The sequence below is a fragment of the Chelonoidis abingdonii genome, chromosome 2 (genome assembly GCF_003597395.2).
Source record: "Chelonoidis abingdonii isolate Lonesome George chromosome 2, CheloAbing_2.0, whole genome shotgun sequence".
Classification (NCBI taxonomy): Eukaryota; Metazoa; Chordata; order Testudines; family Testudinidae; genus Chelonoidis; species Chelonoidis abingdonii.
The window spans coordinates 296,212,007-296,238,009 of record NC_133770.1 but is presented as its reverse complement, the minus strand read 5'-3'; the positions used below and the strand labels follow the sequence as shown (position 1 = coordinate 296,238,009).

Sequence of the window (26,003 nt, the reverse complement as noted above, 5' to 3'; positions counted from 1 at the left end):
ACTGGTTCAGAGGCAAGCAATAGCGCCCTGAACCTACCCCAGAGAAGAGAAAGCGCGAGACCCAGCAGAACAGTACCGGCAATTTGCCACTGTAGTTTGAAATAAATTACCAAAATAATTGAAACTGGCATGATTATATTGTGTTATTTTGACAAATAAAATATCCAGAATTTTGTGGAATTTTAAAATGTGCACAGAATTTTTTTTATTTTTTGGCGCAGAATTTCCCCAGAGTAAAGTTCTTCCATAATTGTTCATAACGGGGTTTCTTGTACTGTCGTCTGAATCAGATAGTACTGTCTACTGTCTGACGAGATACTGGAGTAGATGGTCCACTCAGATACTGTATGGCAATTCCTATGATCCAAAGGTAACTGGAAACAACTTGATTCATCCACTGCTTGTTTATCTTAACATCATGATGGCTGATAATGTAAACTGAGATTTTCATCTTGACCTAGTTCATTAGCTGGATAAGATTAATGTGTTAAACAGAAGCGAATGTTACTTATCCTAGCGGGTTTCTGGTGTTGATATACTTGAATGACAGCTGACAAGATATTGAGTATAGTGGGAAGGACCTCACTGAATTTATTACTGTAGAATGCAGTGAATAGAAGGATATTGCAAAAATGTGTAGATCAGAGGTTTTCAATGTATGTGGTGTGCTGCCCTAGGAGGGCATGGAGAAATGTTTGGGGTGGCGTGGCTGGAGCCCAGACCAGCCCCTACAGGGGGTGGGCAGGGAGTGCCACCCAGTTCCTCTCCTGGCCCCGGCCTTGGCTGCTTGCCCTGCACCAGGGGTCCCATCTGCCTGCCTCGCGCCTGGGGATCTGCTCCTGGCTGCGGTTGCCAGCCCCGTGTCTGGGGCAGTGTTCCCTCTAATTTTTTCCATCCATGTGCAGAATACATTTTATTATGTGCACTGAGGTATGTGCAGATGTGCACCACCAGTAGAAACAAAAAACCTAGATATAATATATATTTTTAAAAAGTTATCCAGCTAGGACAGGTTAGGCATTTTATAACTCACAACTCAAAGAAGTAAATTTAAGTGTAAGAGAGAAATAAAGATTATGAAATGCATAGACCAGTCAAAACAGTAAAATACACTTTGAAAGAATAAAATTACAGAGACTGTATGTGCATTGCAGGGAGCACCAAGAAGTAACAACAATAATACCGGTGTGTGTTGGGAGGTGAATGTGAAAGAGACACACAGAAACTGTGTGTGTGTGTGTGACACAGAGACTGTGTCAGCTGACAGAGAACACAAGCCTGGCGTCCCGCCTGCCTGCCCTGCATAATACGTAAGCTCGGGGGAGGGGAGGTACTTACATAAAATGGGCAAGGTTATTTTTTTTTTTTTCAGACTCACTGAGCAATCACAGTCAAAACCAGGCCAAAGTGCTGTCTAAATATGGGTTTCATTGCTTTAACTTTAGGCACTCTGGTTTTTTTGGCCATATTGTTATTAGCGGTGGATGACTTGCCTTGTAGAGGTTGGGGGAATGGGAAGATTGCCTGTTGGAGATGGAGGGGACCTGTTTGGTTATCTAGTCTATCTCTGGGCAGTGCAAGATTGTTCCTGCCATGCATTTGTTAGAGCTTGCACTATATTCGTTGGCTATTGTCTGTTGGTTTACAAAAATTCCTCTCCTTCTCAGACTGATCAGCCAAACTCCTAGTAGCCACAGGTTCTATATGAAGATGCAGGATAGAGTTCCCTTTTCTCTTGCCAGACTAGTAGAACAGCACTGCCTTAATACATGTATTTTTTTTCTTTTTTCCCTTGTTGAAGGAAAATAGCAACAGGGAAGTTCGCTGAAAGAGAGCTGCACTAAAGAGAATTGATTTTGCAGTTTCCCAGTCATTATAAACCTAATTTAACCCCTCTGTTCCAGCTACTGCTCTGAACCCCACTGAGTAGAACAGAACCACAGGCAAACTTTATTTGCACAAGGGTTAATTATTGCAGTTCATCATTTATGAATCACTGTAGACGAGCATGGCACTATAGGAAACAAAGACAGACAGGTGTCCTGAAGAGCTGGGAAACAAAAGTCCCCTAGTGGATTTGACTCTCCAGTGTATTGGTTCTGCTGTAATTGTTTTGTGTACACGATTTCCAGAAAGCAGCGCCTCCTGCTGTCAGCTTGGAGCTGAAAGACTGTCCAGTTTTGGAAAGGATACCATGAGTAAGTGATGTATCTGGGATACCTGGAGTGATTAAATAGAGAATGAGTGAGTGGCAGCATCTTTTTATGGTCTGTTTGTCTCCTACAATGCCTCTTCTTTAAACATGATGTGACTAAAAGTCCTGCAACGTATTTGTAAATGTTTTTTTCTGGTTGGTATGGGGGAGATTCCCTGAAGGGTGACCTGGAATTCTTCCTTATCTCAGCATTCCCACTTTCCACTCCGCTCTCCCTCTGGCTTAAGAAAGCTGGAGGGGGAAAGAACTGCCTATGGCTGGTAGTGGATGTGGAGCCTTCCACCATTAGGACGTGAGTGCAAATCTTGACAGGGATCGAAAGTTATCATCTGATGGTTGTTTCTTCCATTATTTTATTTTTGTCACCATTAACATAGATAAACTGAGAAAATATAGTCATTTGGAATATTCAGATATTTATCCTCCTTAATATTAACCTAATTAATTCACATTTATAACACACAGTGTCCAAATGCAAATAGCTACTCCGTCCTCCCCACCTTGATGCTACTTCATTGTTATACCCATGTCTGAGAGCTTCTGGAAGTTTTTTCCCTTTGTATTGCTTTCCCTGTATAAATCATGTAAATCATCACCAGCTGCTATATCAGTCCCTTTTTATGGGACTACCTGCTGTGTTTACGTCTGCTTATTCCCTAGTATTTTTAAAAGATCCATTTGTTGTTTTTTTTGCCACTCGTCTTCACTTCCAAGGCCTTTGCCAGTCAATCCTCACCTTTCCTACCAGCTCTCATCCACTGTTGAGCTGTCGATCCTCGCCACTGAGCAGCCTGTCATGTGAGCCTCTCTTTCCCAGATGTTACATTTTCAAGCAAGGACCTTTTATATTTTCTCCCTTGCTGCCCCATGTGCTTCAAAGGAGCTCCCTGTAAGCACCCACAAAACTATCTCATTATCTTCCTTCCCTTCTTAAAACTCTCCTTTGCCGGGATGCCTACAAAAAAACTTGACAGTGGTTAGGTTGCTGGCAAGCTGTGACCAATATTCTGATTGATATTGTCTCATCTGTTGTCCTTTGTAAGCTCTTTAGGGCAGGGACTGGTGCATGGTAGAAGGCTTTTTGATTATTTCATTGGAGACGCAGGTTAGACTTAAGGGATGATGATGATGACCAGCCTCCAAGCATCTTTGCATTTGTTTTACTCCAGCCTTCTCATAGGGCTACTGCTCTACAAGCTCTTCCTACGACTTTTCAGATATAGTCAAAGGCAAACTGCCTGCTTCTTTCAGAAATCACGGCTGTGTTTGTGTGGTGCTGAGGAGGCCACTTAAAAACAATATATAGTACTGCTGCTGGCAACTGACCTCAAATCAGATCAGCCAGGCTTCAGCTGTGTTGTTGGATTGGTGGGCTGGCACTCTGGTTACATCCATGGTGTAAGTGAATTAGGCTCCCAGGATCCTGTTTTTATTACTGTTTTATGTGGCATGAGCTTGTTTTTCTCACTTTTGCACACAAACTTGTTTGCACTGTTGTTCCCTGTAGAATAAATTTACTACGTTTAAGAAAAGTGAAGTGCGCCCTTCTGAGTGAGAGAGAAAATTACTGACACGTGAAGCACGAAATGTGAACATGCAACAGTTTGCAAACAACCCCCACCTCGCAGCCCTGCTGCGCCATCTCGAAATCAAACACAAGCAGAGGGCCAAAGTCTTCCCTGGTGTAACACCGTTGGTGGGGGCCAAATTCTCCCCTGGTGTAATGTCATCGGGAACACTGGGAAACAGTGAAGTTGCACCAAGGATGGATGTAGCTTGTTCTTTGTATTCCAGTTGCTCCAGGGGGCCCAGCTGAGACCAGGACCCTGTTGTGCTAAGCACTGAACATACTGGGAGTGACAAAAAGAGCTTGCAGTTTAACTGGACAAAGCAAAGTGGGGCGAAGGGGAGTATTGTTATCCCTGTTTTACAGATGGGGAGCTGAGACACAGAGCTGTCAAATGACTTGTCCAAGGTCACACAGGGAATCTGTGGCAGAGGTGAGAAATGAACCAGATCTTCAGAGTTGCAGTCAGTATCTTAGCCATAAAAATGTCCTTTCTCTCAACCTGGGAATGTATCTGATTCAGTGGGACTAGGCACAGAGATTGACCATACTCTGCCTTTTTAAGCGTCCTTCGTTTATTTATGGAATATCTGTCCCTTGTAAACGTCTTTTTTGCACCTGCCTATGAAGATCTGGAAGGCTTTTGGCACCTGGTGGCTGGACTCCTACCTTTCAACTCTGGGTATCAGTTGTTCTGCAGCAGGTTAACAAAGAAATTTTGTTCTCTGGATCACAAGCTCTTTAATCCAACCAGAAATTTAATTTCTTAAAGGAGGAAATAAATAATTTAAATGTTAATGTTAACTGTCAGCACTGGACAATTGGGTTAACACCTCACTGAGATGCAGGGGGCAGCCCATCCCTCTCAGAGGTGTTTGTTCAATGCTCTCCACAGACTCTGGTAGACATTTCTGCATTGGGTATACTTGGTTCACTTGTGTGAAGTTTTCTTCACAACTATAATAGCTAGAGACCAAGTTTTTTATATATGAAAGCAGAGATGATGGAGAACACAAGAGATGCTGGTAAGCTATACCGCCGAGGAGCAGCACAACCCAACTCCAAAGCAAACTTTTTGTTTCCAATGTTGTCTGCTTCCTCAGCTGTGAAAGATGGCACTCGCTCGTCAATGAGTTTAGAGCTTATGGCTTGATGGCCCTGGAGATTGATATCCCTTCTATGCCGGGGAGGAGCACCAATACAGCATGGGCATTGTGAGAGCCACACACTGCCCTGCTAATATGTGCCTCACTACTGACCCGAGTGGAGATGGCAGGAGAAAAGATAGTTCATCCTCCATGCCTATATGCTGAAACTGCCAACTAAGACACTTCTCTAACAGATGCTGTGACATTGCACTCCATATGCTTTATGGAAGTATGCTTATGAACATGACATAATTGGAATATGCTTTATGCTAAATACCCCTTGTATGATGTCATTAGAAAGCTTGGAGTCTACTAAGTATGTTCATCCTATATGTTTGCATGTATTATTTCTGTATCTGGAGTTAGAAGAATAAAAGATAAACTTGTATCTCTGATGTAGACATATTAAGTGGAGGCCATTAAGGGTGCTCCAGAAACAATCAGTTGTAAATGGCCTTAGTTACTTGAAAGCTTTCCCGTGTACATGTGGGCCAGCCCATGGGGAATGGAGACTAGGGGGGTCTTACAGTGACATGTGACGATGTCACCTGATAATGAAATCCATCTTAAATCTGGTACTTTTCCATTTAGAGGAAGGGGGTGGGGACCCAGAGAGACAAAAGATTCCCGCCTTGTGCCAAAACTATAAAACGGGGTGGAGCAGGACAAAGGAGGCTGCCAGTCATGAGAGAACCCCTGGTTACCACCTGAGATATCTGCTGGATCTAACAAAGACTACCAGGGGAAAGGATTGGTCCCAGACTAGGAAGGAGTCTAGTCTGTGAAATAAGTTCATTGGACATCTTTGAGGGTGAGATATTACCTGTAATCAATTTCTTAATGTATTAGGCTTAGAGTTGCGTGTTTTGTTTTATTTTGCTTTGTGACTTACTTTGTTTTGTCTGTTGTTATTTGAACCCACTTAAATCCCACTTTTTATACTTAATAAAATCACTTATGTTTATTAATAAACCCAGAGTAAGTGATTAATATCTGGGGGAGCAAACAGCTGTGCATTTCTCTCTATCAGTGATGTAGAGGGTGAAGAATTTACGAATATACCCTGTATAAGCTTTATTCAAGGTAAAATGGATTTATTTGGGGTTTGGATCCCATTGGGAGCTGGGTGTTTGGGTGCTAGAGACAGGTAATCTGCTGAGCTGTTTTTAGTTAAAGTCTGCAGTTTTGGGGGGCATGGCCCAGACCCTGGGCCTGTGTTGCAGCAGGCTAGTGTGTCTGGCTCAACAAGGCAGGGTTCTGGTGTCTCAAACAGGCTCAGAGGAAATTTCAGCACATCAGGTGACAGTCCCAAGGGGATCCCTGTGACTGAACCCATCAAGGTGCTATCAGACTTGGGTCGCCAACTGGTTTCCTCTAGATCATCACAGAGACACCAGATGACAGTGAATTTCAGTCCCTACAACATAAGTTGGAATCACATGGGCAACTACACGTGAAAAGGCTGCTATCTCTTCCCATTAGGGATGTGCAGTTGGGGAAGGTGACTGCATGCTTTAGTACAGTGGTTCTCACTGGGGGGTGCGCAGAGGAATGTTCAAGGGGGCATGTGACAGGGCTGGGTACAGCCCCTATGGAGGGTGGGAAGGGAGTGCCCTATATTCAGCCCCAAGTATTGCTCTGCCTCCAGGCCCAGCTTCGCCCTCACTCCCTCTCTGCCCCCAGACCAGCTTCAACCTCAGCCTTAGCTCCACTCTGGCCCCAGCCTGGCTGTGCCCTCATTCCCTCCATCCCCAGACCAGCTCTGATCTCAGCTGCAGCTCCCCTTTACCCCCTGCGCTGCCCCCAGCCAGAATCTGCCTCTAGTCACAGCTCCTCCTCCATCTCCAGATCTGCCCCCAACTCTGCCTTCAGCTTGCGGAAGTCTGGGCAGTACAGTAATGGAGGTGGGTTGCAGACAGAGTCTGTTACTGGCAGTGAGGTGCGGGGGACTGGAAAAGTTTGAGCTCCACTGCTGTAGTAGCCAGGGCAGGGCACTGGTGAGGTTTAACGTGAACTCCTTTTGACCTTGGGCAAGTTGCTTTTAACCTCTTTTGCCTCGATTTTCCCATCTGTTAGTTGGGAATGATATTTCTTTCCTGCCTTAGAGGGCTGCTGGGGCTGAAGACAGGTTTGAAATGAAATCCCTCTGTAAGAATCAAATGTCCCATTATTATTTCCTGAGCTACCTGGTTCTTCCAAGTTTATAAAACAAGCAAAGAGGTCCTTAAACTACTGCCTCTGGGGAGTTGTTGGAAAGCTGAGGGCAACAGCGTGTTGTCTGTCTTGCTCATTTATCTGCCAGCGGGAAATATTTCCTCTTGTCTTCACAGAATCGACCTGCAGGGTCGTCTTACCCCCACCGCCCCAGTGAATTGGCCGCAAAGGGGCTAACCGTGACAAACCGAAGAAATGAGAACTGCCTGCCAGCTTGGCTCTGGGACCTTTTCTGACCTGAAGGCTTTGAAGAGCGAGTTATGAAATAAGAGCGAGTTCTTCCCGGCCTCCAGAGTCACATGCTTCTCATGTGGAGCCATGCAGCACGCTCTGAGTTAGAGACTGCTCTGGGTCCATAGCCATATGTGGGGAAGAGAGATGACATGACTCGTGCTGTTGATAATAGTGGCTTATGTGATCTCGCTTCGTTATATTTGACTGGAGCACAGAAAGTTCCATCTGTATTCATGAGCCAGTGAGTCTGTCACCAAAGCGCTGCAGGGGCTGGGGTGGAGAGAGAAGCAACATTCATCCTTGATATCAAACCCCATATTCCTTCTGCAGAGGAAAGCTGTTCGGCAGAGTTATGCTGAGGGCTGGGTGTACAGCTGTGTGTGTGAGGATGCAGCAAAGCTATGAGGCCATGGGAGAGCTAGGGAGCCCCTGTGCTGGCCTGGAACTTTGGGGCTGCTTCACGTTATCTGGGGTGCCCTGGGATAAAAGCCCGTTGCTTTGGAGCAGCCTGGGCGAAACAGGTGTTTGTAAAGCTGTGCAAGTCTTTCCCTCCCACTTTTTCCTTCAGAGAAGCAGGGAAGGGTGACTCATTCCACCAGCCTACGAGGAAACTTTAATGAAGAAATGCATTAGCTCCCCCCTCCCATTTGGGGAGGATGGTGCTTCTATCATCTTCGGTTATGAGAGAATAGCAGTCAGGCTGTTACTTTTAATTACTTTATTTTTAATTGTCAATTAGTGAAAATATTTTACTATCCTCTTCTTGATTAATCTGCTTCCCATGTTGGGATCAGAACTGAGAATTAAAATCATGTTTTGGATGTGTTTAATTTTCCTTATATTAATTATCACATTGTGCTCTGAAAAGCCCTGGGAATCTGGATGGGATCATACTAGAGTTGCAGGGTAGTAGTGAATAGATGAGCTGTTGCTTCATCTTACAACCATATACACTTCCCAAAAGTAATCAGAGCAAATGTAAAGATTTCTTACTAGAATGGAGATGGCAGAAGACTGACTTTCTTAGGGTGCTGGGTTTGGGGGTCAAATCTTTTCACTTCTAGATGGCACATTCCCTTCTAACCAAAGTTAGTAGTGACCAAAGAGTTACCATGTCATGAGTGTTGGCCTATGTGACATGAACTGTGAAGTCCACATCACAAAAATAGCTTATCTGGGACTTTGAAAATTTTGTCCAGCTCCTGCTAGTGCAAGGATTGAAGCCTTCTATCCACGGTGAAACATTTTTTGTGTCACCACTCTTATTTCCTTGGTCTCTCCCACTCCCCACCATAAAACAAACAAACCACACAGCCAAAACCAAACCAAACCAAACCAGGCTCTCTAATTCAAAGGGATAAACGTTATGTTCTGTATAAATCTAGAGCCCCACTTCCTCCCTACTGAAAGAGAGGAGAAGCATTTCCCTTCACCTCCTGACTGCTCCAGTGCAGGTATGTCTCACTCTACTCCACCCTTCCTTCATCTTTCTGGCTGCTGCAAAGAGGATGTCCCCTCTGTCCTACTCCTTTCTCAGTCTCTGTGTTGTAGACCCTTGTCCCTAGTGACTTGATCCACAGACTGCTTCTAATGCTACACACACTGCTGCCAATCAGCAGCACAGTTAAACTGATCTGTGATTCTGGTCCATTCCACTGCTGTGCGCAAGGTCCCGAATAGCCACAGTCACTCTCTTGTAGCTTGGGACAGCTCTGAGCAGTAGCAGAAGCACTGGGTCTATCTGCCTGCAGGTTCAGGCAGATAACTCTGGCTCTCATAGGAGCAGTTTGCTTGAAAAGTTGTCACTGTAACTATAAGAGTTAGAGATTTCTAACTGCTACTTCTCCCCTTCTACCTGCCCGTTTTGCTTATTTAAGTGGAAGATTGCATCCTGCAGAAGTGGATGGCTTAGACCCTTACACTCACTGCAGAAAGTCTTTCAATCACCACTGGTGAGTAAACTGCAATCAGACAGTGCTGTCTTCCGGCGGTATAATTCCTTGAAAGGAAGGCAGTAACAGAAAACACATTTATTTCACATAGCAAAACCTTTGTCCACAAATGCTTTCCCTTCATCATTTTTGGAATACCTATTCAAGGCAGAGAATGTGAGACAGTGCATAAGTTAAGAGAAACAATATTGCACGTACGTGAAGGTGGTTTATTTTTTATCAGTTTTCCAGAGGAGTTCAGTTTGTGCTATAGAAAGGCTGTACTTAGAGGCAACCATGCTGCTGTGCTTTTAGACTGGATTCTTTGAAGTTGTAGTGTTGAACCTATAAAACCAGTAAACTCATTAGCTTTCAAGACGTTCTATACAGATCAGGAGGAAATGTTGCAGCCTTTGAGACACTGTATATTAGTGTTCAGAACAGGGAGTGAGGAAGTGGATGTAAATGTTCAGGCAGTGGGTAAATTCTGTCATGCTCAGGGACAACTGGGTCAGTGAGTGAAGGGTGTTTTGGCAATATTCAAAATTTCATTTGGCTTTACTCATTTTCCCCAACTTTAATTTACAAAGGTTTAATGGACCTTGATTGTAGCGTCATAATAGAATTTGATGATGTGAACTACTGTATTTCTTTACCATAAGCTCTATGCCCCCCCCTTTATTTAAATAAAGAAAGGGAAATGTTTTCAGAGGAGGCGAGAGAAATATGGGGGTTATGCTCTGAGGTTGAGCCCATCCATTTTTATCTCGTTACGTATCATTTTTACCTAATGCTTTTATATTATTTGAACTGTGCTTGGTTCTTAGATTTGATGCAGAGATGAAGTTGCTATAACAACATGATGATTCACATAATTCCAGTGACAATCTGCTGGGGTTTATTTTTCGATCATGAAGACTTATATGGTCCTGATGGGGATTTCTACCTGTTTTCAGTTAGAATGCCGCATTGTTTTGCCTATACAATCCTTTGGGGTTACCACTGCTTATAAAAATACCTGCCTGTTACATAGCGCTTTTCATCCCTAGTACTTCACAAAGGAGGTCAGTATAATTACATTTTACAGATGGAGAAACCAAGGCACAGGGAGAAGTGCCTTGCTCAAGGTCATGTGTCAGAGCATTGGCAGGGTGGGGAATAGAACCTAGGCCTCCTGAGTTCCAGTCTAGTAATCCATCTACTGGGCCATGCTATTTCTATAATTTGCTCTAGGAGTTAGAACTAAGTTCCTACAGTTTTTGACTTGCTAGTCACAACCACTTAAAAAAAAAAATCAAACAAACAAGAAACAACCACCTTTGCTTCTCTGGTAGAAAGATACCTTAAAAGTGCATGGTACCACCTAAATATAGAATGAAGTCATAGAGCAGGTAGGTCATAGGTAGGACCCTACTAAATTTATGGTCAATCTTGATCAATTTCACAGCCAGAGGGTTTTAAAATTGGTCAGTTTCATGTTTTCAGTTGTTTACATCTGAGATTTCACAGTATGGTAACCCTGAGGCTCCCAACGCAAAAGGTGTTGAGAAGTGGGTCTGATCTCCTCCCTCTTCCCCACCAGAGCTGCCATGCAAGAGAAGGGCAAGTCGTGTCCCTCCCCAGTCCAGTGGGGACTTGAAGCTAGGAGCTCCCAGCAGCAACGGGGAGGTCATATTTCACGGGGAAGGGCTTATTTCAATAAATGTTTTTCATAGCCGAGAAGTAGAAAGGGCCCTAGTTATAAGTACAAGAGAACTGTATTAAATGTCTGAAGTATTTTAAAGGAGTCCTGAGTAACCAGAAGTTCATAGCTTCCCTGTTTACTTTTAATCAGAATAATGTACATAATTAAAGGTGATTAACTTTTACTTTGAAATATACCGGATCACATAAGTAAGGGCTATTGCATGTCCAGCACAGAATGGAGAGACATAAGGAGGGTTTCTGGTTGTAGGCTTAAACTTTTTAAAAAAATCCCCCTAAGATGTCTTTTCCCTCAGCAGATTGGTGTTTTTTTCTTTTCTTTTTTTTAAATTAAATTAAGCATTGAAAATGATCAGTTTTACCAGTTTGTAACTTCAGATTTTAGGCTTTTTTTTGGTGGTGGTGGGCGGGGGAGATGTCTGTTGGGTTATATCCTAAACTCTGTTTCTGAGAATTTAAATAATCTAGCTAGAGATGGAGGGAGTTGCCCAATGCATTTCTGTGGCTTTTAGCTTTTCCTGTCTTGAACACAAAAGCCTTGGTTTAAATTGAATCTGCATACTGAGAGGAGAACTTGGACTAAAATGTTTGCTATTTAAAAGACAAACCAACCAACTGAGTCTAAATATACCATTTGAAACATGTATAATTTGTGTAAAATAAAGACTTTTGGGAAAAATAAACAAAGAAAATCCTAGGGATACAATAATTTATATATGCTAACACATCTGTGGTCACCTGGGATTTCATGGTTATCACTATACTGCATGCCACAGCCATTTGGAATGTCATGGTGACAATATGCGTAGAACTTGGATCCTTTTTGGGCTGGCCTCTGCCTCAGTTTCCCCTCCTTGAGCTTCCCAGCAGCTACGAGATAGGCTTTCATGTGTCAAATTACACCCCTTCTTGAAGCCTGGGTTTACTAGCAAAGTTCACAGGGAAACACAGGAACTCCCACCCAGCCTTTCTAGCTGTCTCCTAACCTTTCGTTATGGGTTCTTAGTCCTGTCCCTGCTGAGCCTTTCTGTTATAACACTTACTGCCCACAGTCCAGCCTTCCTGGCTGGCTCCTGCTCCTTGCAGGCTGCACCCTTGGCTTTCTGCCGGGCAGCTAGGCAGAGTCTCTGTGTAGAGCAGTTCATGCCGCTCTCCTGCTCCTTTGAGTCTGTCCCTGTTCTCTGTCAAGCAGCAACGCTCAACTTGGAGTCTCCCTTTAGTTATTTACAGGCTACTCTTATCTACACTCGGGAGGCTTCATCCAGCCACAAGACTGCGGGGGGGGGGGCGGGATTTGATAGCTGCTTTCAACTACCTGACAGGGGGTTCCAAGGAAGATTGGTCTAGACTGTTCTCAGTGGTGGCAGATGACAGAACAAGGAGTAATGGTCTCAAGTTGCAGTGGGGCAGGTTTAGGTTGAATATTAGGAAAAACTTTGTCACTAGGAGGGTGGTGAAGCACTGGAATGGGTTACCTAGGGAGGTGGTGGAATCTCCTTCCTTAGAGGCTTTTAGGATCAGGCTTGACAAAGCCCTGGCTGGGATGATTTAGTTGGAGTTGGTCCTGCTTTGAGCAGGGAGTTGGACTAGATGCCCTTCTGAGGTCCCTTCCAACCCTGATATTCTATGATTATCTGCTTACCTTGTGACGTTGGTCATTTTCTTCCTCTGAGGCGGTGTGCTAAATGTGTTACCGGTGGGGCCGGACCCATCTCCACTCTGTGACACATTCACTCTCCCCATACAATGTATATGGCCTATCCCTGTCCCCTCTACCATAAGACTCAAATGTGAATATTTAACATTGCTCTGCTGAAGTTAGCCCTTTAAAAGCAGACATCCATTTTGTGCAGCAGGATTTGGGACACCCAAAGGGAATTCGATCTTCAGGCCTTCCCTGTGACTTGGGAACATATAGCTTGCAGTTGGAGGGGCAGCGTACTACTCCGTCGGGATAAATGGCAAAGATAATTGGATTATCCCTGGGTGAAAACAGCATGTGGGTGAGCTTGCTTCCTTCCCTCTCCTTACGAAGTCATGAGTAGAGGTGTATCCCTGGAACCCTTTTCAGAGTGTCAAGCCTGTAAGAATCTCACACAGGACTTACGGCACAGGATGTTAGTACCTCAAACTTAGGCCTTCCTTTTAGCTCACTAAATAAGACACGAAATCCAGGTTCCAGCTTCCATTAAGGTTTGGTTTATAGCCTCCTCCTGGGCATTGAGGCTCCATAGGCAACACGCCTTCCCAGCTAGGCATTCTGGAATCCTAACGGTCCATTTGGGTCATAGAATCATGAAGATGCAGGGCTGGAAGGGATTGCAAGAGGTCGTTTAATTCAGCTCCTGTGTTGAGGCAGGATTGACCATCCCGGGTGGGGTGTATGCAACCCATTCTTAAAATCCTCGTGAAGGGGATTCCACGTCCTCCTTAAGTAACCTGCTCTAGTGCTTAACTATTCTTGTAATTGGAAAGCTTTTTCCTGATATTTAACGTGAATCTCCCTTGATGCAAGTTAAGCCAGTTGCTTCTTGCCCTACCTTCAGTGGACATAGAGAACTGTTGAGCACAGTCCACTTTATAACAGCCGTTAACATATTTTCATCCCCGACCCCCACCCCAGCCTTACAAGCACCCAGTTCTTGTTTCCTTTTTCTCGTCTGTCTGGAGACTCTTCATCCCAAAGAGGTGGTGTTACAGGACCCATCCCCCTGGTTCAGAGAGATGTTCCTCCTTATATTCTACTGTCTTAATCTCTGGAATATCCAATGGGAAATTGACGGAATCAGTAATGTACCATTGACCAGCCTGAGCATTAAATTAGAGCCTCTTTATCATGTCCAACAAATGAAATACAGTTGACAATGTAAAAAGGTCCTGGCTTTCTGTGCTGCCTAATTATGTTGAATTACAATTGCATTCTGATGGGAGAGCCTAAGAGGGGTCAGTGGAGCTTTAGATGGAATTGAAATTTGTAAATGACAAAAGAGGTGGGAGAAGCAGCAGACACGTAGCAATTAAGGCACTAACAGAAATAGACCACGCTTTTGTATTATTCAGAGCCAAGTGCTCCATTCATTAAACTTCTGAGCATACGTATGCACACTGCTGTTGGTTGTGTTAGTGTTTGGGGGTAGTCTGCGTCGAGGAAGCAGCCCCGGGAGCAGGAAGTACGCCAGTGGGTGTCACATGGCTCTATTAGCCCATCATACAGCAAATGCTTCTGGCAGGGAGTGATAGTCAACATGATGTAGCTGTTCTTTCTTGCCTCTGATTTCTGTGGTCCTGGGGTGGTCAGAGCTGTCTGTTGCTGTCTCAGTAAAACCTGTAGCTGGCTTTGCTGTCTCAGTAAAACCTGTGGCAGAGGACACAACCACTCATGTATCTATTTGTTTTCAATGTCTTAGGTAAGTGGCTCCTCCCACCTCTTCTTTCTGTCATCCACAGTTGTTGTTCTGGCTCTGCCTTTCAAGGGCAACTGTGCTTTGGTTGTATGTAGGAGAGAGACAACTGATTATGCACAGATTCTCAGAGTCTGCAGAAAGGTACAGGCTGACAATCAGTCTGAAAAAGAGAAAGGTCATGTATCAACCTGTGCCAGGAAAACCCTTCCCAAAACTGAAAATCACTATTAGCAACACACAGCTGAGTGCAGTTATAGACTTCTGCTGTCTTGTCAGTATTGTCAAATGATACTACAGACAAGGCGCTGACAAGCAGTATAAACAAAGCCAGTTTATCGTTTGGCAGGCTATCGGGCTGAGCTGGCAGCAACGTGTTATTAAGCTTCAAACCAATCTAAAAGCCTATACATTGTGCTGTCCAACTTGTACGGGTGTGAGACCTGGATCTGGGACAGGCATCCCATTAAGCTTCTAGATGAGTTCCATGTACTACATCTGCATGCCATGCTCTGCATCAAAGAGCAGGATAAAGTTACCAATAATGAGGTTCTGGAACGTAGTTACGCCCCAGGAATCAAAGCAGTGCTCACCGCATCCCAGTGATGCTGGTCTGGTCATGTGTTTAGGATGGCTGGAGCCAGAATGCCAAAACAGTTGCTGCATGGAGAACTGAAAGTGGGCAACTGCATACAAGGCGGCTAGAAGAAACACTTCAAGGACACATTGAAGCATCACTTAAAACAGTACAACATTGGTGTTGGCAGCTGGGAGCCATCAGCAACAAATTGACCATGCTGGTGAGCAGTAGTCAACAATGGGGTTACCCAGTTGGAGATTAATCACTGTATGGATCTTGAGGCACAGAGGCTGAATCGTAAACAGCAGCGGACTCAGCAGGCGCAGTTTGTAATCTCTTCTTCGGTATCGAGCTACCTGTGCACTTCATGCAGAAAGGACTGCCACTCGCCCATTGGCTTCTTTAGCCACAGCTATACTCACAAGACATAATACAATTGTCAGAATCACCTTTGGTCACGCAGGACAACAACGTGTGTGCTTTATTGTTGTAGTTACGCACCCCAAGTAAAAATACCACAAAAGTATCAGTGCTGAAAAATAGATTCCAGTAAGCTATCCCGTATCCAGTAAGATATTGGTAACATGGGGCTGTACCACAGTACCAGACTCAAGGCTGGCGATGCAGCTTTTATATTATCATGGTAGATAGGACCGTGTCCATCTACTGTTGTCTCCCCCTAGGTGGAGTTTTGATCCCCTGACCAAGCTGGCAATCCAACCTGGTTCTGAGTGAGCTTATCCCTGTCATGGACTAGAGTACTGCTAGTGTGATATGCTTGACTGCGCTGAAGCCGACACTGGTAGGAATGACTTGGTTGGAATGCTGCTTCTGATCAGGTCTATGCAGATGCTGTGGTGGAAGTAAAGATGCCCTTCTTTCCTCCCTTCCCTTAGAGCGGTGGCATTGCACAGTCTGCTAGCCTTGGCCTATGACTCCTACTATGGTCACTCCTTCTATCTCCCTGCCTGCTGTCTCTGTCTCAGTCATCGGTAACATGCTGGCCTGAAAGTGGCTAGGCACTGCCATATTGGTGGTTGAGGACGAAAGGTGGTTATGTCTTGCCAAACCATTGATGGGGCTCTTTGGACAGTAGGGTACATTCTCCCCTGAGTTATGTGAACCCTTTTTGTCCCAGGGTGGACTGATGAAATGGGTGTCCGGCTACAATGGTGAAGGGGGTGCCATGATCTTAAACTGGAAGAGGTAACTTTGTGGCAATAGCGTAACCACCACTCACACCTCCAGTCCCATCCCAGAAATACGGGTCCTGAATGTGGGCAGCTGAGTGCACTGAGCCGGAAAGTATCTCGGATAGTCCCGTGCTTGTTACAGAGGGGATGATACCATGAGTTAACCTGGAAGAATTCTCAACCACGTGGACAGTGAACTTACCTGGAACAATCTCTTTTAGACCCCAACAGCACTGTAAAGGCAAATTTGGTCAGCATAGCAGGGCCTGGGAGGTGCCAGAGAGGGCCTGTATACCAGCCAACTGCTGGGGCGTGAAAGTGACACAAGGGGAGGAATGCAAGGGTAGGTGGTGTAAATAGTTTCTAAACAAGTGATTCACAACTGCAGATTGAATGTGTTGAAGTTAAGTGCTGTGAGCCAGCACGTGCCCTGACTGTTGCTCACACAGCTCTAGTGATGTCTGCTGGAGTTGTAGAGAGTGAAAGGGCAGGCATAGTCTGACCAGTTGCATGCAGTGGTGGTGGTCTGTTCTTGGAAATCAGTGTTACAACCTGGCCTAGCGCCCCACTGTATGGTCACCACTCCATTGAATCCCACAAGCATTCAAGCCACCTGAGTCTGGGCAGTCTAGTCACTTCATCTAGCTGTGGGACCCTATGCTCACACTGTGTTTGTGGCTGGTAGAGCCAAGGAACCAACACTCAGCAGGCACAGATAAGCCTTCTTCACAGTCAGGGCAGGTGGTAGCAAGGTGCCTCATAACCCTGGGTAACCCTGGAAAATGTCATATCTGGGTTCATGTCCTTGCTTTGCGACAGACTTCCTGGGAGACCTTGGGCAAGACACTTACCCTCTTTGTGCCCCAGCTCTTCATCTGTAACATGGGGATAATAGCACTGCCCTGCCTCACACGGGTGTTCTGAGGATGAATATATTAAATACTATCAAGTGCTCAGATGATCCTATTACAGGGGCCAGGTACGTACCTATGGTAGGCAGTGAAATTAAAATAGATTTTTTAAATTCCTCCCCCTTTAGTGAGGTGTTGTTACTGACACAGGTAAAAGTCACTATATTTTACACCTGGTTTATCTGGACAGTGTGTCTGTATGTACCACAGAGGCGACTTACATATGAGGAGAGTTGCTGTATTTCTGCCAGGCATGGCTAGTGTGGCCAGTCAAGAGAGTTCCAGTAGAACTCACCAGGTAATTTTCCATCCTGCAGCCTTGTTTGTTGGACATGATTTGACTAATCAAGGAGGAAGCTGTGTCCCTCTTGTGTGACTTCTCTACTAGTATTGTGTTTCTGTGAGTCTGAGTGGCATTTTCATTTAATAAGGGAAGTGATAAAGGAAAGCTGCCCACTTCCTGTAGGTCAAACACATAACTCAGCAGGAGAATTGCTCATAAAACTGCATCACCATTACCAAACCCTTGAGGATTTTTGCACCTGTTACTTCCGTCTGGCCTGATCTCTGAAATGGGTCAGCTACTTTTGTTTTTCTGAATGCAATGGAAATTCCTCTGCCAACAGAGATTGATATTCTGAATCCTCTAGTGGCTGGAGGCTTCAGGTGAAGCCCAGATCCATAATACGCCTTTACTAACAGGGTACATGTACCTTGGGTTCCGAATGTGGATGATTTCTTCCGGGCCCTCAGCTGGTGATCCACATAGACTGTGAAACATGAGGATTTGACCCACTTTCTTGTTGTCGTCCCAGCATATGTCACGGCAGATAGGCGCAGATTCGCAGCTGGTATAAATTCATCCTGGCTCTGTTGTCTTCAGTAGAGCTATTCTCCTGTAATCCAGCAGAGGATTCAGTCTGCTGTTCTTAGAGTGTTTTGTCTTTTTTGTGACTCTTAATAAGGTACCTCCATCACATCCTGCCCTAACAAGTTCTCTGAGCCTGATTTTTCAGAGCTGATGAGCATCCACAGCTCTTATTATTGTCAGCTGGGATTGTGGATGCTCTGCACTTTTGAAAATCAGACCTGTTCCCTTTTAAAAATGTGTTTACTTCTATCCTGTTAGGGTCCCAGGGTGATCTCTCCTTTCAAGGACTTCGTATAACTCACTCTGCTTGGAAATTACTAACATCCCGTATTTCATTAATTAAATTGCACTTGCGATTTCTACCCTCTGAGCCCCCATTCCCTTTCCTGCCTGACCCTATTACTAGGCTGAGTTCTTATAGCTTCTGTCGTATAATATACCAGCTCTTATCCTACTCTCATCGCTGTGGAATGTGGGCGTCTTCCAGTTGCACATTAAGCAGTATGACTAACAGCTGTTATGGGTGGCTCGTTCTCTCTCTCTCATCTTTTCACTAAGGGGAGAGTTGTGTGTGCAGTGGGGTATTTTGTTTGGGTTAGCTGGGTTTTCATTTTAAATGTATCCACTCTCATGCATGTTAGGGAACGCAGGTTGGTGAAGTGTGCCTTAGAGCAGAAGGTGGGAAAATTTGTCATGGGTCTGTTTTCCCGTGAGTTTGTTCCATAGTCTTGAACCAGTCCCTGAGAAAGTTCTGTCTCCTGCACGGATGAGTATCACCCTTATGTTAGAAAGTTCCATTGTCTGAGGAGCGCAGTTTTCGAGTGTGGATTCCACCCTGTAGTATCAGGTAATCTCTTAGGTATGCTGGGCCCACTCCATTGGTCCATTTTGAAGATAAAGGACCGAGACCTTGACTCACTGTTCTATGGGAAGCTAGTTTAGCGAGCGCAGGACAGGTATGGTGTACTCATGGGATCCAGTGTTGCTGAGCAGACATGCTGCAGTGTTCTGTACTAGTTGGAGTTTCCTGAGGGCTGATAACCCCATGCCTAGGTTTGTAGCATCGCTGGAGTCCAAATGGGAGGTGACAAAAGTGTGTGTAAATGAGGCCAGGTCGTCCTTTCCCACAAGGAGGTGAAGTTTCCTTGCTAACTGGAGACGACAGAAAGCATGATTTGCAGATGCTACTGTGAGAACGCCTAGTATCGGTGAAGAATTACGGGAGAACTCAGAAGTTATGGACTGAATTGACCGCCTGTGGATGAGTACCTTCAACTGAAGGAGACTACACAGTGGCTGCAAACTGTTCAAAATGCTTTCCTTTGCCCACTAGTATCCCTTCTGTCTTGGCTGGGTTCATCCTCAACAAGCTGTTTTTCATCATCCATGAGCTTATCTTGTCCAACTGGGCCATGTTGAGAGTACTGAGGTTGTGTGTAGTGAAGAATAAGCTGTGTGTCCCCTGCACATTCCTGGCACTTGAGTCCATCTTGTCTGACCAGTTCTCCGACTGACTGCATGTAGATGTGGAATAGGACCGGAGAAAGGATTGTGGTGGGGGTGCCGTTTCTCATCTCTTCTGCTTGGGTATGTCCCGCCAGGAAGGACTCAAACCATGTTAGCACATTCCCATGTTACCCCTGCTACCACTGTAATGTAAAACAGCAGTGTCTGATGGACAACAGTGTTGACTGCCGCACATAGATCCAGGAAGATGAGAATAGATGTCTGCCAGAATGAGGCCTCGGCTGTGCCAATCAGTTGCTCATGACTAGGGTTCTACCAAATTCATTGCCGTGAAAAATGCATCACGGGCCATGAAATCTGGTCTTTTGTGTGCTTTTGCCCTTGCCCTTCATGGGGAAGACTCGCGTTTCTCAAACGGGGGGTCCCAACCCAAAAAGGAGTTGCAGGGAGGTCCACAAGGTTATTTTAGGGTGATCATAGTATTGCCACCTTTACTTCTGTGCTGATTTTAGGGCTGGGCAGCCGGAGAGTAGCAACTGTTGGCTAGGTGCCCATCTCTGAAGGCAGCGCCCCGTCAGCACAGAAGTAAGGATGGCAATACCTTACCATGGCACCTTTACTTCTGCACTGCTGCCTTCAGAGGTGGGCAGCCAGAGAGTGGTGGCTGCTGACTGTGGGCCCAGCTCTGCAGGCAGCAGCGCAGAAGTAAGGGTGGCAATACCATACCATGCCCTCCTAACTTCTGCGCTGCTGCTAGTAGCGTCTCTTCCTTCAGAGCTGGGCTCCTGGCCAGCAGCTGCCACTCTCCAGCTGCTCAACTCTGAAGGCAGCACTGCTGTGAGCAGCAGCGCAGAAGTAAGAGTAGCAGTACTGTAACCCCACCTACAATAACCTTGCATCCTCCCCCCACAACTCCTTTGGGTCAGGACCCCTACAATTATAACACTGTGAAATTTCAGATTTAAATAGCTGAAATCATGACGTTTATTATCTTTAAAATCCTACGATCATGAAATTCACCAAAATGGACGGTGAATTTGATAGGGTCCTACTCATAACTCTTTCACCAACCGGAAAGGTCATGTGTTGGATTCACAAGGCTTGGGTCAAGGGTCCATTAGGGTGTCCGATACCTCTTGAGTAGTGAATGTATGGAACATGAGTGGTTAGTGGCTGGCATGGGTGTATGGTGGGGGCGGATCCAGGCTGTTAGGGAAGATTTCTCTAATGTGTATGTTCTTTTCTGTGAATTCAGTGCTTGCCGCTGGGTTCTGTTTTGGGCTGTAGGATTAATGAAGTAGTTTACCCTTAGCGTCTTGGGGTGGGATTTGGTAGCTGCAATGAAGGTCTCTAGGAAGCTTTCTTGGCTTGTAATACAGCCTCTGCATAGGCTTGGAGAAATTCTTGGTTTCAGCCTCTTGGTTTCAGCCTTCATTTTCTGCTGTAAAAGCACAAATTTCTGTCCCTATCTCTTCATCTGGTGCAAGGAGTCAGAAAAGCACGGAGGTCTGTGTGGACGATGGGGAGTGGGCCAATGCATTGAGGACAGAGGCTATTGTACAATAATGTGAAAGCAGCAGAGAATCCTGTGGCACCTTATAGACTAACAGACGTTTTGGAGCATGAGCTTTCGTGGGTGAATACCCACTTTGTCAGACGCAGGGGTTCTGCAGCTGACGAAGTGAGTATTCACCCACGAAAGCTCACGCTCCAAAACGTCTGTTAGTCTATCAGGTGCCACAGGATTCTCTGCTGCTTTTACAGATCCAGACTAACACGGCTACCCCCTGATACTGTACAATAATGATGATTCATCAGGTCCTCAGCTCCATATCCTGTGAGTGGAGTGCTGCTTTCCTGCAGCATGCTTTGGAATTTGATGGAGTATTTATGGGCAAATCAGGGTCATGGATCTTTCTTGATGCCTGCATTCTGGGAGAGTTCTGACTACTGCCTTAATGTGGGTCCAGGCTAGTTGGTCAGATTCCCAAAGTTTCTCTTTTTTTTTGCAATGAGGAAATCCTGGTAGTTTAGCTTTCTGAGTGATGTCCTGCAATGCATGAGGTTGGAAGGCAAATCCCTCATACCACTGTTAGCATAAAGGCTTGTTTGTTAGCCTGAGATAGAATTTTGGTTTGACTTTTTGATACTCTTCTATCTTATACTAATATATGTGAACAAAAGGATCCTTACTAATATGGGTAAAGAAAGGACAAAGACACTGTATGTTGCTTCCGCCTAGTCAGATGGGTGTATTAGTATAATGGGAATAGGTAAGAACAGTTAAACTGTTACTGGCCATGGAGGAATGTAATATATGCGCGCACACTTGAAGACTGCCTCAACTCCTATCTCAAGGCAAGCTCAAGTGAATAATTGGGAGGGGTAAGGGGAGATTGGGGTGAAAATAAAACACTAAAAGGCCAGAGAAATGCCTGCCCCTGTCTTGTAGCAGAACCTCACTCCTTATCGCTCCCATGGGGTCCAAAAGAGGTTGGGATGAAGACCCCAGACTGACGACCCTGCCAAAACAGAACATGAGCATAAGTTGTAATGGGTGGGACCGAGGGCGTGCATTGTAGGTATATTTGGGCCAGCTAAGGAGGAGAGGATGGGGAAAGGGGACACAAGGCAAGGCTCTGGGGTGTCAGAGCTGGGAAGGGAGACACGGGATAAACGCTTTGCGGTATCACAGCTGGAAACGGAACACTGGGAAACAGACTCTGCCAGTATGTAGAACTCTGGTTATGCTTGCTTGGAACAAACCCCATTAAACATTGCATTGCCTGCACTTCGGACTTCTGGTCTTCTGCTTTCTGTCTGCGTGACAAGAATCAGGGGAGGGCATGAAAGGGAAAGCCCGCTAACAATCACATTCAGTCTTAATCTGCTCTCTTGGGTATTAGACAAAAATCAAGGTCTCTGGAACCTATCTACCGGACAGATTTCACCACCTTGACTTACTCTCCTGGGATGGAACAGTCAGGCAAGTGGCAGACCCAGGATTAGATGTCAGGAATCCCTTTCTGTTGTCCACCATGCTTAGTTCACTGTCCTAAGAGACAGCAGTAAAAACCTGACAGAATAAGAGTGTTTGGGATTAGGGCTGGGTGGGAAATGAGTTTCCTGCCCTGTGAGAATTTTTGAGATTTAAAAAATAAATCAAGAACAAGAAAGCCAAAATTTCATTTTTTTTCATGAACTGACAAACAAAAAGGGTTTGGGTCAATCAGAATGGTTTGTTTCAATTTTGACTTCCCCCCTTTAACCATTTTGAGTCAATTTGCTACCATTTTCAAACAAAAAGTCACTTTGTCTGCAAGAAACACAACTTTTCATTTTGATAAAGTCAATTTGGGACATTTCGATAACTTCAAATGATTTTTGCAAAAATACTTTGAGCTGGGAGACTTGTCAAAATGGCTCTGTTTCACCAGCTGTTTTTGGTTCTGACCAGCTGGCTTTTATTGGCGAAAAAATGTTTCATTGAAAAATTCTTCATCCTCTGTATTTGGGATGCTTGGTAAAAGAGAGACGTGGTTCAGTGGTTCTCAACCAGGGGCCCCCTAGGGGGCCTCGGGCAGGTTTCAGCGGGGTCTCAAGCAGGGCCAGCATTAGACTCGCTGGGGCCCAGGGCAGAAAGCCGAAGCCCCTCTGCATGGGGCTGAAGCCCAGGGCCCTGAGCACCGCCACCCAGGGCAGAAGCTGAAGCCTGAGCAATGTAGCTTCGTGGGGCTTCAGCCGATTGCCCTGCTTGCTAACCCCTAACACCAGTCCTGGCTTTTATATGCAGAAAATCAGTTATTGTGGCACAGGTGGGCCATGGAATTTTCATAGCATGTTGGGGGGGCCTCAGAAAGAAAAAGGCTGAGAACCTCTGATTTAATTTGACTATGATGGATACTGATTAACTGAGGGAAGTGATAGACCTAATGCCCCATGAATGAGACAAGGCTAACCTGCTGACTAAACCCCATACTTCCAACCTTGTCTGGGTTAAATCCAGCTCTCAAGTTCTTTCTGAGAACACAACTGATGACATTGGAATATTTCAAGAGAGTCAGTCATTTGGGATGGTAATCTATGGCTGATGAATCACAGTACTCACAGAAGTGCCATCCAAAGTGTCAACAATCACAGTGGCTTATCTGGGCCATCTCTGAAGTCCAGAGCCAAAACCTGAGGTATGCATAAGATTCACTGGGTGACCATGGGAAAGGTACCTTGCTTTCTCCATCTGTAAAAGGGAGAGAATAGGACTTTCCAGTTAGAGCTGGCTGACCATTCTCCTATTGACTTTTTTGAAAATTCAGAAACTTTAAACCAGTTCCATCTACTCTGCTTCTAGTTTCTTCCAGAGTAGACTGCGATCCTGCCACCTCTCACATAGAAATCCTGGTCAGAGAGCGAGAGAGCGTGTTAGTGGGTGAGATTGTGAACCAAGAGTGAAGAGACCCGAGTTCTATTTCTGACTCTACTGCTGACCTGCAGTGTGACTTTGGGCAGGTCCCTTCACTTCTCCTCGCTGTACCTCTGTTTTTCTTCCCGCTCTTTTTCTGGCTTGTCTGTTTAGACTGTGATCTTATGAGGGCACAGGATGTCTCTTATCACGTGTCTACAAAGTATCTAGCACAGGTCTCAGTTGGGGCTTCTAAGTAGGGCTGTAATACAAATATTACTAATGATTAATAATAATGGGAGTTTTAGCTGAGTAACATCTGGTAGGGGAACTTACATAGTTCAGGTTTTAGGAGGGGTGTGTGTGTGAGTGAGAGAGAGAGAGAGAGTTTGTATAAATATAAGCTAGTGTGGTATTTACTACTGTAAAATTTAAAATGGAAAGAGCATTGGACTTAGGGAGGAAAGAGCATTGGACTTAAGCACCAGAATCACCAAAGTTGTAGCAAAACACTAGGTATTTATGCTTCGGATTTGAATAAGTAAAGGACATTGCTATTCATTATTGATCATACATCGGAATTGGGATAGTTATCACCTAAAAATTTTTCATTGGCATTTCTGATAACAGATCGATGGCTAACGGGCAAAGGCATTTATTCTTATTTTCCAATTAAATCCATTAAAAATAGTTCTTACCAGCTATTGCAACGGACTGTGGCATGTTAAGGATTCTCTGTTTACTGATGCAAAAGGCCATCACTTGTAGTCCGTGTGCTTGAGGATAGAAGTGTTGGCAGCATGTAGCCATAGCACACTATTGCATCTCTCAGAAACTGGTCAGTACCTGGGTGACTAGAGACCACAGCAGAATCTGGTGGGAGACCTTCTGAGTGGTTGACTAGATAGTGCCTTTCCTTCTCTGTCAGCACCCCACTAAGGTATTCATGGTTTCTCATCCTTTGAATGAGAGAGAACTGAAGTCCTGGTAAGGTGCCAAAAAACATTGGAAACTGGCCAGTACTTGCAGTGGGAAACCACTGGGGCATGATCCAGTGGGACTGTTCACATGCTTGAAGCTATATATGTTCTGAAGTGTTGCACCAGGACCAGCATGCTCAGCACCTGGCAGGATTGAGGCCTTAAAGAAACCAGGCCATTCTTTAAAAGCTATTGGTGGGAGTTGAGAAATCTCTTGAGTTTTGTCCCTCACCCCACAATACATAAATACACCTGGTAATCTGGAAGATTTCTAAGTCCTTAACGCCTTTGTTTATTTCCTCATCTTTAAAGTGAGGATAACACTCCAGTACCTCAGAGAAGTTCTGATTAATGTGTGTAATGTGTGGTGGAAGCAATAAGTGTTGCTTGGTTTTGTACTCAGTCATGATCTGCAGCCCAAAGTACATGAGATGTTCCTGGAATCCAGAAGTCAAAGACATGGAGCAGCTGTGAAAGTATCTGTGTGTGAAAGCAGGGAATGTGGTATATTCCCCTCCACTCAGCAATATCTGTCTTTCATTCCAGATTGTACAGGATTCTTGTCTGACGGGGAGAACAGAATAAAAGCAACTCTGCAGGACCTTGTTTCCAATATAAGGTAAATGGGAAAGATCTTGTTTATGATTGGAGAGGTTGGTGTGAGCTGGAAGGTGGTGGAAATCTTGGACACAGGTTGCACAGTCATGAATATCTTGCATATTTTGTCATACAGGGTGGTTGTATCTGGTTCTTCATCACACGTATTTAGAGGCACAGCTCTCTCTCTTTGGCTCAGGGTTTGCAAAATGGGACTGTGGTCTGTTGAAATATTAGGCTCTGAAACAAGGTCTATCCAAGCAGATGTTCTGTTCCCTGCAGGACTCCCCACAGGCTCCAGGTAATGTTATTTTAAAGTTTGTTAAGCTGTCTCTATACTAAGTGGCATTTCAGATCATGTTATCTAATGTGATGAAAAAACCACCAGTATACCCAGTTTGACCAGATTCTTAGCCATACTTATTTCCCTCCCACTCCTGCATCCTTGCTGTCTCTACCACCTGACACACCCCACCCCACCCCACAGGTCGCTAGCTAGCAGAAGTGGGTCAAATGCTGCACCCCTTCCTGCTAGTCCTTGTAGGGGCTCTGCCTGTAGGACACGCATCTCATGGATCCTCCCTTAGTCTG

General features: G+C 45.1%; 1 protein-coding gene across 5 annotated transcripts in view; it reads left to right on the top strand.

Moving 5' to 3' along the window:
- The window catches only part of TSNARE1 (t-SNARE domain containing 1), a 691,098-nt gene that overhangs the window by 117,943 nt on the left and 547,152 nt on the right, over nt 1–26,003 (top strand). For 4 of the 5 annotated variants that reach the window (XM_075063289.1, XM_075063290.1, XM_075063291.1 and 1 more), the window contains exon 2: nt 25,362–25,434. The gene's annotated coding sequence lies outside the window, so the exon portion shown is untranslated. Of the gene's footprint in view, nt 1–15,675; nt 15,797–25,361; nt 25,435–26,003 lie in introns of those variants that run through there. The other variant, XM_075063288.1, reaches the window with a different exon arrangement.